Here is a 13,972-nt window from a genome sequence, read left to right on the forward strand (position 1 = left end):
CTCTATAGCTTTTCTTATAATATTAGATATCATTGCTTATAACACAAGAATGAGTGTGCTTATTTTAGCTTCCTTCCTGGAATTAGAATATTGGAGAACTACATGTTTTCAGGATTTTATTTTCCACAGTTCCGACTCAATGCCTTGTACTTTGGAGGTGCTCAGTAAGAGCTTTTAAATTGAATATTCTCTACTACCCCTTAAAATGTGATAATATGTATCTCATTGTTGTTGTGCTATATGGATTACAAAACACATCCACAACACAAATTTACTGGGACCTTCTGTCTATTGTGCATGGTAGAGAGACAAATATGCTTCCAATTTATAACACCAGAAAAAAAGAAAAGAAAACTGAGATCAATTTTAAATGACTTTTGAATAGTGTACAACCCGGAGTAGAAGACGTTGTACTCAGAACAGCACCACACGGCATGTAAGACATTGACATTGTGACACCCATAAAAATAATCATTTTAAAACATTTTTTCTTTTTGGAAGATTAGCCCTGAGCTAACATCTGCCACCAATCCTCCTCTTTTTGCTGAGGAAGACTGGCCCGGAGCTAACATCCGTGCCCATCTTCCTCTACTTTATATGTGGGACGCCTACCACAGCATGTCTTGACAAGTGGTGCTTAGGTCCGCACCCGGGATCTGAACTGGTAAACCCAGGGCTGCCGAAACAGAATGTGTGAACTTAACTGCTGTGCTACTGGGCCGGCCCCTTAAAACATTTTTTTTCATGACTCTTAGGCCCTTAGGGATACAAAAAGAGACATTTTTTCATATCCTCCTAATATTGATCCGTGTTTTCATGTATGACATGTGTATGACCACATGTCCAGTTTTTTTCCAAAGGAGTGTTAACACTTTTCATCAGATTCTCAATGGAATCGGACACAAAAACAAGTTACAATGATCCAGAGACAAAACAGCATCAGTAACACAGCACATCTTCCAGTGATTGCTGTACTCATCTCAACTCTTCAGATAAGGTAAGACAACTTTAAAATGGCTAAATTTGTCAAAACCATAATAAGAGAATGTGTTGGTTTGAGAATAGATGGGTAACAAAGATGTAGTGACAGAAAATCAGAGAGGAAAATATGGAGAGATGAGGGTGGAACACAGTTAGGCGGCTCCTGCTCTGTGTCTGTGTTTAATGCAGATGCCACAGAGGGAAGGTTGCTTCCCTGAGGCAGTGTGTCTCTTCAGCCACCCGCCCCTCCCTGATCAGGTTACGTTGGACTTCTATCTTTGGGAGAATCCCTACACTCACTTTACATCTACACAGAATTTGCCCTCATCTGTGGGAATGTTACCAACTTGTCCTGGGATTCTTTACCTCTCAAAAGACCAAATAAACGGATAACATAATCTATGCTCCCTAAACTCCTCACTCTTCATAACTAAATCCAGTGAGTCCTGCTTATCTGTTCAGGAGATGCCCTGGGAAACAGTTTCACCTGAGAACCAAAGAGTCATCATGAAACTCAACACCCTTTACTCACGTTTCCTATATCAGGTTGCCCCAAATCACATGAAATTAATACTTACTTATTCCTCTTTCCAAATCTTACTAAAGAGAACAGAAACATTGTGGAGGAGCAAGGTAGAGAAGACCACGTGTGGAAGAACATTTGGTGGGGACAAATACTGATGAAAAAGGAAATTTTTACCCAAAATATTTCAGGAACTCCCCTCCCACATGTTGGCATGTTAGCTTTCAGTTTTTAGCCGCCTCATTGTCATGTTTCCTATGAGCTTCTCTGAGAAGCAGTTACTCTACTTTTAAATTAAATCTCAGAAGTGCATCAAATACAAATTATACCCTCATGCTATCATTTTGGAAGCATCCAGGGAGTAATAATTTTATACCTGACGTAAAGACTCTACTCAAAGCTGTCTCTTGGAGACGGAAAGGTGGCATTCTCCAGGACTTACATGAAGGTCACTTCCCCGTTACCCTTTTCTGTAATTTCTAACCAGGCAGAATCGTTTCTTTCTAGAACCCATAGCTCTTAGTGAGGATTTACCTTGTACACTACCTTACACTCAAATCATTCGTGAACTTTTCTACACTCCAGAGACTGTAATAAACTTTGACACATGAAATACATTCCTCTATCCCCACTCTGCAGTGACGGCTTTTCACAGACCTGGTGCTCGTAAAAGATTTATTGAACTCAAAAGACCATTCTCACCAACACTTATATTTATTCTGTTTAGTTCCTATATTAATAGTAAATCTCAACAAACTTTGGATTGTTCTTTTTTTTCCTGTTTCTTTCTCAGAGTATGTGAAAACAGCATAGTCAAAAAAATTATTTTGGATTGTTTTGTAATGACGCCTCTCTGTGTAAAAAGATGGAAATATTTGTCACTTACCTGTTAGAAGACTCTCTGAATTAACGTCAAATCTGACCATCCTTTTTTCACAGCAGCCTTCTCACAGAGTACTGAAAAAAGTGTTCTTGTCTGCATTCCAGGGGTAATATTTTAAGAAATAATGACACAAGTTATTAGCATCTTAGAGAGCATTACTCCTGAAAGTTTCCCCCTCTTTCCTAGTCACAAACACCTCAGATGGAATAAACTTAACTTTTGATTTGTCTATTCAACCTATCAGAAGAGTAAGTTAATCTTCCTTATGCTCATTAACCACATAAAAACGAGGATTCAGAGTTGCTAGGTGCTTCAGACTGACAAATGGTGCCAGGGAAAAAGAAGAATAAAACAAATAAATGGTGGACAAGGTGGTAAAGAAGAGAAAGAACAAAGATAGTGTCATTCAGAAAAGAAAATAAGTCACCCAGAAACAGCTCTGCTTCCAACCAGAGCCCGAAGTTGCCCCTCCCTGCATTTCTCATTAGAAACCTTGCAGGACAGAAGGGCGAGAGATGGTACATTCAAACCGCTAAATGAAAGACAAGCCAACCAAGAATTCAATACCCAGAAAAAAGTGTCTTTTAAAAATAAAGATGATATAAAGACATTTCCACATAAACAAAAGCTGACTGAGTTCATCACCACCAGACCTGCCTCACAACCAGCACTAGGGCTCCTTCAAGTTGAAAGGAGAGGACAATAAATAATAACGTGAGCACGTATGAAAGTATAAAACTTATTTCGTGGAGCTATATATGAAGACAAATATGGAATACTGCTTTAACGGCAGTATGTAAATCTCTCTTAATTTTAGTGTAAACAGTAAAAGAAAAAAGTTTTAAGAATAACTCCAGCTACAAAAGGTGTTTAATAGAGACACAGGATAAATAGAAACTGTGACGTCAATAACATAAAGTTATTATAAAGTGTGAGAGGAGAAGTAAAAGTGTGGATATGATTGATGTTAAGACGTTGTCATTAAAATACACCATTACAATCAGACGCTTTATGTAAGTCTCATAGTAACCATACAGAAAAATACTTATAGGTGATACAGAAGAGAAAAATGGAAAGGAATCAAAGAATATGACTTCAAAAAATCAAGAAAATACAGAGGAAAACTGCAAGAGAAGAATGGAGTAACCAAAGAAATACAAGACAGAAAATAAATAACAAAATGATAATATTGTCATTCCCTATCAATAATTATTTTAAATGTATTTGTATTAAAATTTCCAGTCAGAAGATGTAAAGCAGCTGAATGGATTAAAGAAAAAACGAAGCAAAGCTCTGCTATATTCCATCATAAGAAAACCAACTTCAGATTTAAGGACATGAATAATCTGAAAGTGAAGGCACAGAAAAAGATATCCAATGCTAATTATAAAAAGCAAGGAGCAGGTGTGGCTATACTTACATCAGAAAAAATTGTCTTTAAATAAAAATTGGTTATAGGAGACAAAGGATATTACATAATGATAAAAGGATCAATTCATTAAGAGAACATTAACAATTATAAATATATATGCTCCCAACATCAGAACACGTAAATATATAAAGTAAATATTAACATAACTGAAGGGAGAAATAGGGAGCAATGTAATAATAGTAGGACACTTCAATACTCCCATTTCAATACAGGATAGAACATCCAGGCAGAAAATCAATAAGGAAACAGCTGATTTAAACAACACAATAGATTAAATAGACCTAACAGATATATACAGAGCTTTTTATCCAATGGTAGTGGAATACACATTAACTAAATAAACCCCCAAAAATGTAGAAGAAAGGAAGTAGTAAAGATTAGAGCAGAAATAAACGAAATAAGGGAAAGAAAAATCAGTGAAAATAAGATTTAGCTTTTTAAAAAGATAAGCAACATCCGTAAAACCTTACACAGAATAAGAATTTTAAAAAAAGATTCAAATAAATAAAATCAGAAATGAAGGAGGAGACAGCTCAATGGATGACACAAATATAAGGGATCACAAAGGGCTATTATAAACAATTATATGCCAACACATTTGATAACTTAGAAGAAATGGATAAATTCCTAGAAACATACAACCTACCAAGATTGAATCAATAAAAAACGTAAAGCCTGAACAGAGCAATAACAAACAAGAAGACTGAATCAAAAATTTTCTTACACAGAAAGGTCCAGGACCAGATGGCTTCATGGATGAATTCCACCAAATATTCAAATAGGTACTAACAGTTTTTAATCTCTTCTGAAAAGCAGAAGAAAAGGGAATACTTCCAAATTCTTTTTTTTTTTTTTGAGACTACCATCGCCCTGATTCCAAAACCAAAGACAACACAAGAAAAGAAAACTATATGCCAATTTCCCTGATGAACGTTGATACAAAAATCCTCTACAAAATACTAGCAAACAGAATTCAATAGCACAGTAGTAGAATCATTCATCACAACCGTTTGAGACTTATACCTGGGATGCAAGGATGGTTTGACATGTAAAAATCAATAAATGTCATACACTACATTAACAGAATGAAAGACGAAAGTCATGTGATTGTTTCAATAGATGTAGAAAAAGCCTTTGACAAAATTCAGCACCTTTTTGTGATAAAAACCCTCAACAAAATAGGTATAGGTGGCACAGAATTGAACAAAATAAACTTTTATATAAAAAATCAGCCAACATTTTGGGAGAGACAGTGGTGAAATATCCGACATCTCAGAATGACAGATTGCTCAGGAAATAATACACGTGCAGGTGGAGTCTGGGGTCCATCTTGACCAGTAGGATCATCCCAATGTTGGCAATCACAGTGATGCCATAAGCCAGGAGGAAGAGCACAGAGTCCCTGTTGTACATCTTCTCTGTCAGAGAGTCCAGGAGGATGAAGTCAGTAAACACAGTGCAGTTCTCAACAGCCGTTGGTCAGGTCTGGAAATCTCTGGTTAAGAAGAAAATGGAAGTGGACGGTAACATGATCTTACTACAGTTAAAATGCTGGTATTCTCTATTTTTCACTAATTAGAAAAGGAGACAAAGAATGCTAGGACTGCTAGGACTAGAGGGAAATGGACTCTCCTGAAAATATTTCCAAATTAATGTAAATTGTTACAGTGATAATGATAATAACATTGCCTACGTTTGCACAGCACTGTAGAGAGTTTGTAGGACACTTTCATCAAAACTAAATCATGCTATTTCCACACCCACCTAAGTAGTATTTATGATTGTTTTTGCTACTTCTATCTTATAGATTAAGAAATTGATGTCATCAGAGTTGAGGCAATCGTTCTTACAATTAATTTGTCCAGACAACCCACATCTTATGAGAAGACTGTTTTTGTTTTCAGTGTTGTAGGAATGTTGTTATAGCCTGTAATAGAGAGGCATAGCTGAGTGAGAGATGAAGGTAATGAATATATTTCTTTGTTTTTCCCTCGACATCCAAAATTGTGGAGCAGCAGAGCTACGGCACTTTCCTGGAGAGAACACGCCTCCACTTCCCTCTTGACCCCTCAGGTCCTATCCAGCCTCAGTATACAAGGGACGGATATAGTTTGTGATCCAGGACCCACCGGAGCCGGCAGGGGGGTGGCTGCTGGAGAAGAGGGTGGAAGGGCCTCCGTGAGGGCTGCACTGCAGTGTACGGGCAGGAATGTGCCGGGGCCGACATGCTGCCCTCTGACGGCTGCTGTGGCTCAGGGGAGATTAGAAGAATGTCTGGGACCTCGTCGTAGGGACGTTGGTAGCACAGATGACAGACAGGCAAGAAAGGCAGTATTGCTTCCTGCGTGAGTCCTCCTGCCCTAATCAACTGGAATCCTCATCATCTGTTCACCAGCAGCTCAGATGTGTGAGACGTGGTGAGAGTCCTCACGTGTCCACAGTCCAACGACATCAAAGAGCTCCATGTCCGAACTGCGCCCATCCCAATCCCTAGAAATTGAAGTACTATTTTATTGTTTTCTTTGATGCCTATTTCTCTTGAACATCTCTGAAATCTGCGTTCTGGTTTAAATGAGTTGGTAGTTCTTGGGAAGCCATTTGAATTCCACGTCCTAGTTATGTTTTACCCAACCAATTATGTTACGTGTAGTGTCACACATGATCGCCTCTGTTCTGTGAGAATGTAAGAAAAGTGGAGATGAAGGTAGATGAAAGATGGAAAAAGAACATCTGAATAATGATCTAGTGATCAATATACAGTTCTCCAAAAACTTGGTCTGAACTCACTTAATTTCTGTCCCTGTAGATGCATCACTAAAAAGAATGCTTTCCTTTAAAAATGAAAATATTAAAAAAAGTATATAAAAGTACAGAAAGAGATTTAAAACAATAAAAAATGTACAACCACCTCTATGATCCATACTTGCACTTTATTGTCTTCCCTGCTAACTACATAAAAGTATTTAAGATAAATAAATTGATAAAAGTAATTAAAATAATTCTTGTATAATATTTCATACCTTCCTCTGGTTTTCTAACATGCTTTCAGTGGAAAAAGCATAAAAGAACTAAAGAAATCTAAAATATAAATCAGAAAAACAACAGAAAATATTAGTATCTGACCCAGAACTCTGACTCCTTGTTGCACGAGTTCTGTCTGCAGGAGGATCCAGCGTTGTCTCCTGACGGACCTGGATTGCATAACCATCTCTGTGTCTGGTCCCCGGTTGTTGAACACTTGGGCCCTCATGAATAAGTGACATGTAATAATGTGGTTTGTCATCTGATATTTCATACAGGTAGAGTGATTGAGAAAGAAATACAGATCTTTCAAAAAAATGTTTCTTTTGTCTCTCTCTACCTTACTGTCCAATGCTATACTTATTTAGCAAATATTATACTTATCCAGGCAATGAGCATTCCTTATTTTCAGTTCCCAAATCCATGTACAGGCATTTCATTTCAACACCATGATTTACAAAATAAGTACACACCCACTCACACTCACACACTTACACCGAAACACATATAGAAATACTTTACCATTAAACACATTTACATAGTGAAGATTTTTGTAAAAATAGCAAAAAACTGACATTAATCATACTGCCTAGGGATAACTAGATTTTGTTGTCTATATTATTGGACTTTTAGTTTTTATACAAAGATGATGTCAGAATAAACACACTTTATATATGTAATTAAGTATTGTGAATAGAGGCAATGCATTCCTTTTCATTGAAGAACAGTAATTTATTCAATTTGTCCTCTGCTAATGGCCACTGGGTTTATTACAATTCTTCTTATCATAAACTCAGAGATGAGTAAAACATACATACATAATTTACCACAGCCAGGTGTTTCTTTAAAATAAATGATAAAAAATGATATTTAAGAGGAAAGAGATATTACTTTAAGGTAATTTTGGCCTTTTTACCATAGTCAGATGTTTTATATCAATATATCTAATTATCAGTACATATTATCCACATTTTATATACTGCCAAATGTCCCGAGTCGTCTCTAACAATCTCATTATATGGTACGGAAATTGAAACCTAGAAGTGATAAGTAAACTTCTAAAATCTCAAAGACAATGGGTTTCATTGAATCCCTAGAATTTGGGCACAATAGATTTCTGAATAGCGTGCAACGAAACAAACATGTCCTAAAAGATAACTTTCTTAAATACTCTCATAAAATATTGTAGTATGTTTATGTTAAAGTGACATTTGAAAATTCACAAAATTAGTGACCCATGGGCTACTAGATTTCTGGGAGAACTGAGAGATTGTTTGAGTCCCCCTCTGAACCAGGGCAGAACCTCAAGGGTGATGGAGAGCAGAAGGGTTGCCATATGGGGAGGGAACCTGTTGTATTTGTATCAGCTGTGCCCTCGAACTTCTTGTCGAGAACAGACGTGATGTGGAGGCCGTTCTATTGTACAATTCCAGGAAGCAAACAGAAAATGAAGAAATTGATGTCCTTGCCTGTTGTGCCACTTGGCAGCTGTGGAGGGTAATCTCGTGCGGTCTGTCTATTGCGTAATAGTTGGTCTCGTGTGGGGATCATTGCTCTACACTCACACTCACTAGGTTGAGTGTGTTCTTTAAATGCCTACTGTTGATGAATGTTCCGAGAAAACGTACAGCAATCATGTACATTAGCTGTACATCTTGAGTCTCAATGCAGAAATTTAATTGCCAGAAAAATTGCAAATGCAAAATTTGTGTAAACAAAAACAACAACAAAAGTAAGATGAGCAGGTGTGTACCAGCTTCTACATCCCAATACCTCAGGTGGTTTCATGTTCCTTCTGAACCCTCACCTGGAGAAAAAGGAAACTTAGGTTTGCAGGGTTTTGCTTACTTGCTTGTTTGTTTGTTCTTACACAGTTCCCCCTACTTTCTATAAAGATGAATACTTTTCAGGAAAAATTCAATCAAATTAATCTATTTTTAATTTTTGGAAAATAGCTTTAGTGACCAATTTTAATGCTTTTTCATAATGCATTTCTATTCTTTGTGTGATGATCCTGATACTAAAATACCAAATCTACTCCTGTGGGAGATAATGTTGAGACAAATCTAAAACGATCTCAGTAATAGCCAATAATTTTACATCAGGTAAACATAGGAAAATGGTATATTTGTGCACCTGGGAGCTTTACTTCCACCCTCTCCTTCTCCGGTACATGCTTGGAAGAGGAGGGTTCTCCTTGGTCAGCTTCCTCTGGCTCCTTTCCACACTCATTTTCCCTCGGCTCTTCCTTGTCCCCAGGATTGCCAATTTCCTCAGGCTACACAGTCTGGTCAGGATGCAGACATCGCTGCCCCTCCAGACCATGTAGTCTAACTCTCACTGCTCATTAACTCCAGAGCACAGGTGGCAATATATTGCTGAAAGTTGGGTAATCTAAACTACTTCCCAAAGGAATTTGTGTGTTAATAAGGAATGGCTTTTTTAACCATGGGGGAAAAGACTTAAGGTAAAATTTAAGCCATCAGAGACAAACAAGTGAAGGGAAAAAGTCTATATCCACACGGCTTTCCTGGTGTGACTGGCGCCCTAAATGTAATACCAAGGAGGCAACTGTCTACATATAAACTCCTCCTTTCAGAAAGTGGCTGTCTGCCCTGAGGCACAGGCCATTATCAAATAAGTTCAGTTCTGATTATGGTACCAAGAAAAATTAGGTTTACTAAGTTTTCTGTGGCAGGAAACAGGATGATGGTGTTCAGGGCCGGCCGCCCCAAAATATGCCACTTTGCCATATTGATTATTTTGAATTGAGGTTATTTAAGATGCAGCCAGAGCCAAAAGGCCACTCTGACTCTCCTTTGTCCCCCTGACAGCAGGAAATAGATCTCCCGTGTGGAAGGGACCTCCCTGTGCCAAGAGGAAGAGAGACATCTTCATCACCAGACGCAGGGAATTCAGGGCCAAGAGCTCTGTGCAAACAAACTGCTTAGTTTCTTCACTGATTAGTACCCAAGCCTAAGTCTTTTTGTCTTGTCAGTTCTTCACAATTTTATTTTTTTTGTCTAAAAGGTATAAAACTTGCCTGTTTTGGTCACTTCTTTGGGTCTCATATCTTTGGGGTCATCATACATACAAAATTAAATTAATTTTTTTCTCCTGTTAGTCTGTCTGTATCAATTTAATTATTAGACCAGCCAAAAGAATCAAGAGGGGTATGGAGAAATTCTCCCCTCTCGAAGAAAAGCAGGAGTTGTGGTTTCTAACAGCATCTTTATTCTACAAGCAAGCAGCACATTTTTAGTAACATAAAAGATAATTATTTAATAAAATAGTTCCTGAAAGTTGTATGCTTTGTTAATTTTACAGGAATATATTAAAAACATATTATGTACAATAAACTGATAGAGATTTAAAATTAATCATGAAATCCAGCAGTTGTCCACAATCTGGTAGTAAATCATCTTTGTTTTTGAAAACATTTCAAAGTTGTATGTGTATTTGTTTATTTATTTAAAAAACTACAAGTTAATTTTTAGAAATGGAAACATCCCTGCATCCAGAACCCAGACCAAAACACAGAACACAAAGGGCATTTCAGAAACTGTCCATGGGCCCCAACACAAACCGACGTCCAACAGCACAGTTTTGTATGTTTTTAGAAACTCTATAGAAGTGAATCATTCAGTTGTTACCTTTTCATCTCTGGATTCCTTCCTCAGTACTCCGTATGTGAGATTCCACACTGGTTCATGTGCTGACGGTTCCTTCTCGTGGCTGTGTGGTATCCCAATGAACAGACATACCGCATGCTATTTGTTAGATTCCAAGCAACGCTACTCTGATCATTCTTGTAAAAGCTTGGGCGTACAAATCACTCATTTCTATTGGATATAAAACCAGGAACGGATTGTAGGGCCAGCTGTACTGGATACTCCCATACAGTTTTCCAAAGTCGAGCGTCAGTTCTGATTCGCTGTGGACACGTGAGAGCTGCGCTTGCTCCGCGTGCACACGAGCGATCGGCGTTGATCCTGTGGGTCGTCTTCACCGCAGCTCCTCTTCGGGCGAGTCGTGGCGACTGTGGTTTTAATTTTTATTTACCTGACCACTGATAAAGTTGTGCAACCGTTTCTGTGAAGGGCCTGTTAACGTCTGGATGCAGAACGGGATGCAGAATGGGAGGCAGCTAGAGGAGCTGCGTTTAAAGTATTTGATCTCCCGCGAATCACAGTCCCTAGCTGATCGCTATTGCCGTTCAGATCGAATCGGCCTCGGGAGACAGTACAGTTCTTTCGCATGAAGAACAGGTTTGTTTTTTTGTGTCCAGCAGTGGGGATAAGTTTACACAGCAGGAGAATCACAGATATATAAAGACAGATTGTCGAAATTTGAGATGATTTTACGGATAATTGATTGAGACCCTCTTTTATGGAGGAGGGACTGAGGTCTCGGAGGAAAAGTGGTTTGTTAAATATTGCAGAGATTTAGAGTTGCTTTGGGTGCATGAATCATAGCATGCTTCTGTCGGGAATTTTCCACGGAGGTGAAAATTTGCTCTCTCTAGCTTTACACTGGACCTCCCACTTATTGGATCATTTAGCTTTACTACTGTTGAATTTTAACAAGTGTAAATATGCAGCCTGTCACTAGTCTGTATCTGTCTGTTCATTGTGTTACACATATGCCCAAATCTACCACCACTATATTGTTATTATCTTTAGGAGTTTCAGTGCAAGACTGAAGGAAAGGAATCCAGATATGTAAAAATGCCTATTAGGGGCTGGCCGGGTGGTGCAGCGGTTAAGTTCACACGTTCCGCTTCTGCAGCCCAGGGTTCGCCGGTTCAGATCCAAGGTGTGGATCTACGCACCGCTTGTCAGTCCACGCTGTGGCAGGCGTCCTGCATATAAAATAGAGGAAGATGGGCACAGATGTTAGCTCAGGGCCCGTCTTCCTCAGCAAAAAGAGGAGGATTGGCGGCAGATGTTAGCTCAGGGCTAATCTTCCAAAAATAAATAAATAAATAAAAAAAAGGCCTGTTATATCAACCCACTTTACACAGTCATTGATAATATCACATTTGGATATTAATATTTTCATCATTCCTTGATGGGTGTGTGAGAACAGTGTGATGTAGAGATACAGACAGTGAAAGGAAATGGTGAGGAATGAAGTAAATGATCTAGAATAAACCAAAGCCTTTTCATGTTTTCCCTATTTCTGTAGAATCCCAACAGGAAAGGGTGAGTTCACCCATCTTCTCCAAGTTCCTATTTAAGTGATGAAGCCACTAGGCAATATTCCCAGTACGTGATTTTTCAACCTCTAATTGCGTAAATTTAGGGAGATGAAGCCTACAATTAATGAAATTGGTTTCTTCCATTTTCAGACATACATTTATTGAGCTTACAATGCCTCCTTTATTGGATTAAAATTTCCTTCTTTTAGTTCCCACTCATTAGATGAGATGAAAGGAACCAATATGCAGATCAAATCAATCTGTGCATGATATTACCATCACGTGTCATATGGAAGATGGCACTTTATAACTTCTGAATTAGTGGCAATCCACTGACCCTTCAATTTGTTTAGACTTTAGTATATTTCAAACAGTGTTTTCTGCCATGTTTCTGCCATTAAGAAAGATTAACAAAAGTGTATGGGTAAACTGAGAAAATATGGTACAGGTGAAAACTCTTAAAACTTTTTTCTGAAAGAAGCATTCCCCATAGATTTTTTCCACCACGATATTTTTCCTTGATCTGTCACAGTGTCCCACAAATGCCACCTTGAAAAGCAGAGAAGTGTCTTGGGGTTTCCTTCCATTCTGAAATTCTTTCACCAAGGACATTTACAATTATTTAAGGGGTACAATTCTCAGAGATGATTAAGAATATCATTGAGTCTTGTATGTTCCTTCAAGTATACAGCCATATCCAATTTTCCTCAACAAGCTGCTGCCAGTGGTTGACACCAGAAAACTTGAGGAAAGCCACATGAAGCAGAGAACATCAAGAAAGTACACAGATGAGTGCTTTTTACTTCCCGTGTAATTAATATGAATGTCTCTATAGATCAATTATCTCAGTATTCCCAAACATTTTATGCACTTTCTTAAGGCTATTAAATCTATACAAAGCACAGATCGTACCCTCATTGAATTATGTTTTGACAGATATTTAATAAGCTTTCAAAAATGTTATCAAGTATATGGTTTTTATTATGTATTTGTTTTCCCATTTTGTGTTCCAGACGCCACACAGGTACTGGGATGACAGGAATGAAACACAGTCCTTGAGCAAAGAATGCTTACAGTCTCCTTTTGGAGGCCGTGGTCTAATCAACGGAGTGAGAGAGAAAATGAAGCCTTGAGGAGAGTATTTTTATAAAGGACCAAGAGGGGATTTAGTGAGGACTGAGAAGGGGGAAGAAGGGAGGAGCATCTGAGCGGAAGGACTGAGCTGAGAACCTCAGCACAGGGATGCATTTCACCAGGACCCTCACTCTGCTCTCTGTCCTTCCCACGTTGGACTTCATATCCTCTAAGACGGCACTGTCTGCCCACCTCAGGGTCTCTAATTCCCCTCCTCTCTATCTAGAATCCTTACTTCTCCTCCTTCCACTGCCTCTCTATTCAGTGTTTATTTCTGAAATTGAATTTCAAAGAATTTTTTTTCTCTGCACTCTAGATTTAGACATTTTGCCCGAACTTAGAGTACCTTGCTTTTTTACTTCAGGGTGATTTGGAGTTTGTGATGAATTATTTGTAAGATTAGTTAATTAATCATACTCATTCCTATTCATTAGTATACATTCATTAGGAATCATTAGTTCCCAAACTACTGGATTCACCATGAAATGCAAAGCACCTAGAGTTCCACAAGAGCGTTCTAAACTCTTAACAGCTCTTAGGATAATTAAATTAATACATAAAACAAACATCAGTTCAATGAGAAATTGGCAGAGTAAGATGGAGATTGCAAAGTTTTCCAAAAATAGAGAGTACCTTATTCAAAATGGAGATATGCAACGAAATATTGCATATTTAGGAAATTCTAAAATGTTGATACCATTCTAGCTTAATAAATACTTATCATATTAAGGTATTTGAGACAACTTTATAGTATAATAAATGATTTGAAAAACACAAGGGTGTGTTCGTGTGTGTATG

The 13,972-nt window shown here is 38.0% G+C and overlaps 1 long non-coding RNA gene across 1 annotated transcript; it reads left to right on the top strand.

Moving 5' to 3' along the window:
- Positions 1-847: 847 nt before the first annotated feature.
- LOC139080683 (uncharacterized) lies at positions 848-6,732 on the top strand. Its single transcript, XR_011535385.1, has 2 exons — positions 848-997; positions 5,835-6,732. It is a non-coding gene; the product is annotated as an uncharacterized lncRNA (long non-coding RNA).
- The last annotated feature ends 7,240 nt before the right edge of the window (positions 6,733-13,972 follow it).

This window comes from Equus przewalskii, chromosome 31 (assembly GCF_037783145.1).
Source record: "Equus przewalskii isolate Varuska chromosome 31, EquPr2, whole genome shotgun sequence".
Taxonomy (NCBI): Eukaryota; Metazoa; Chordata; class Mammalia; order Perissodactyla; family Equidae; genus Equus; species Equus przewalskii.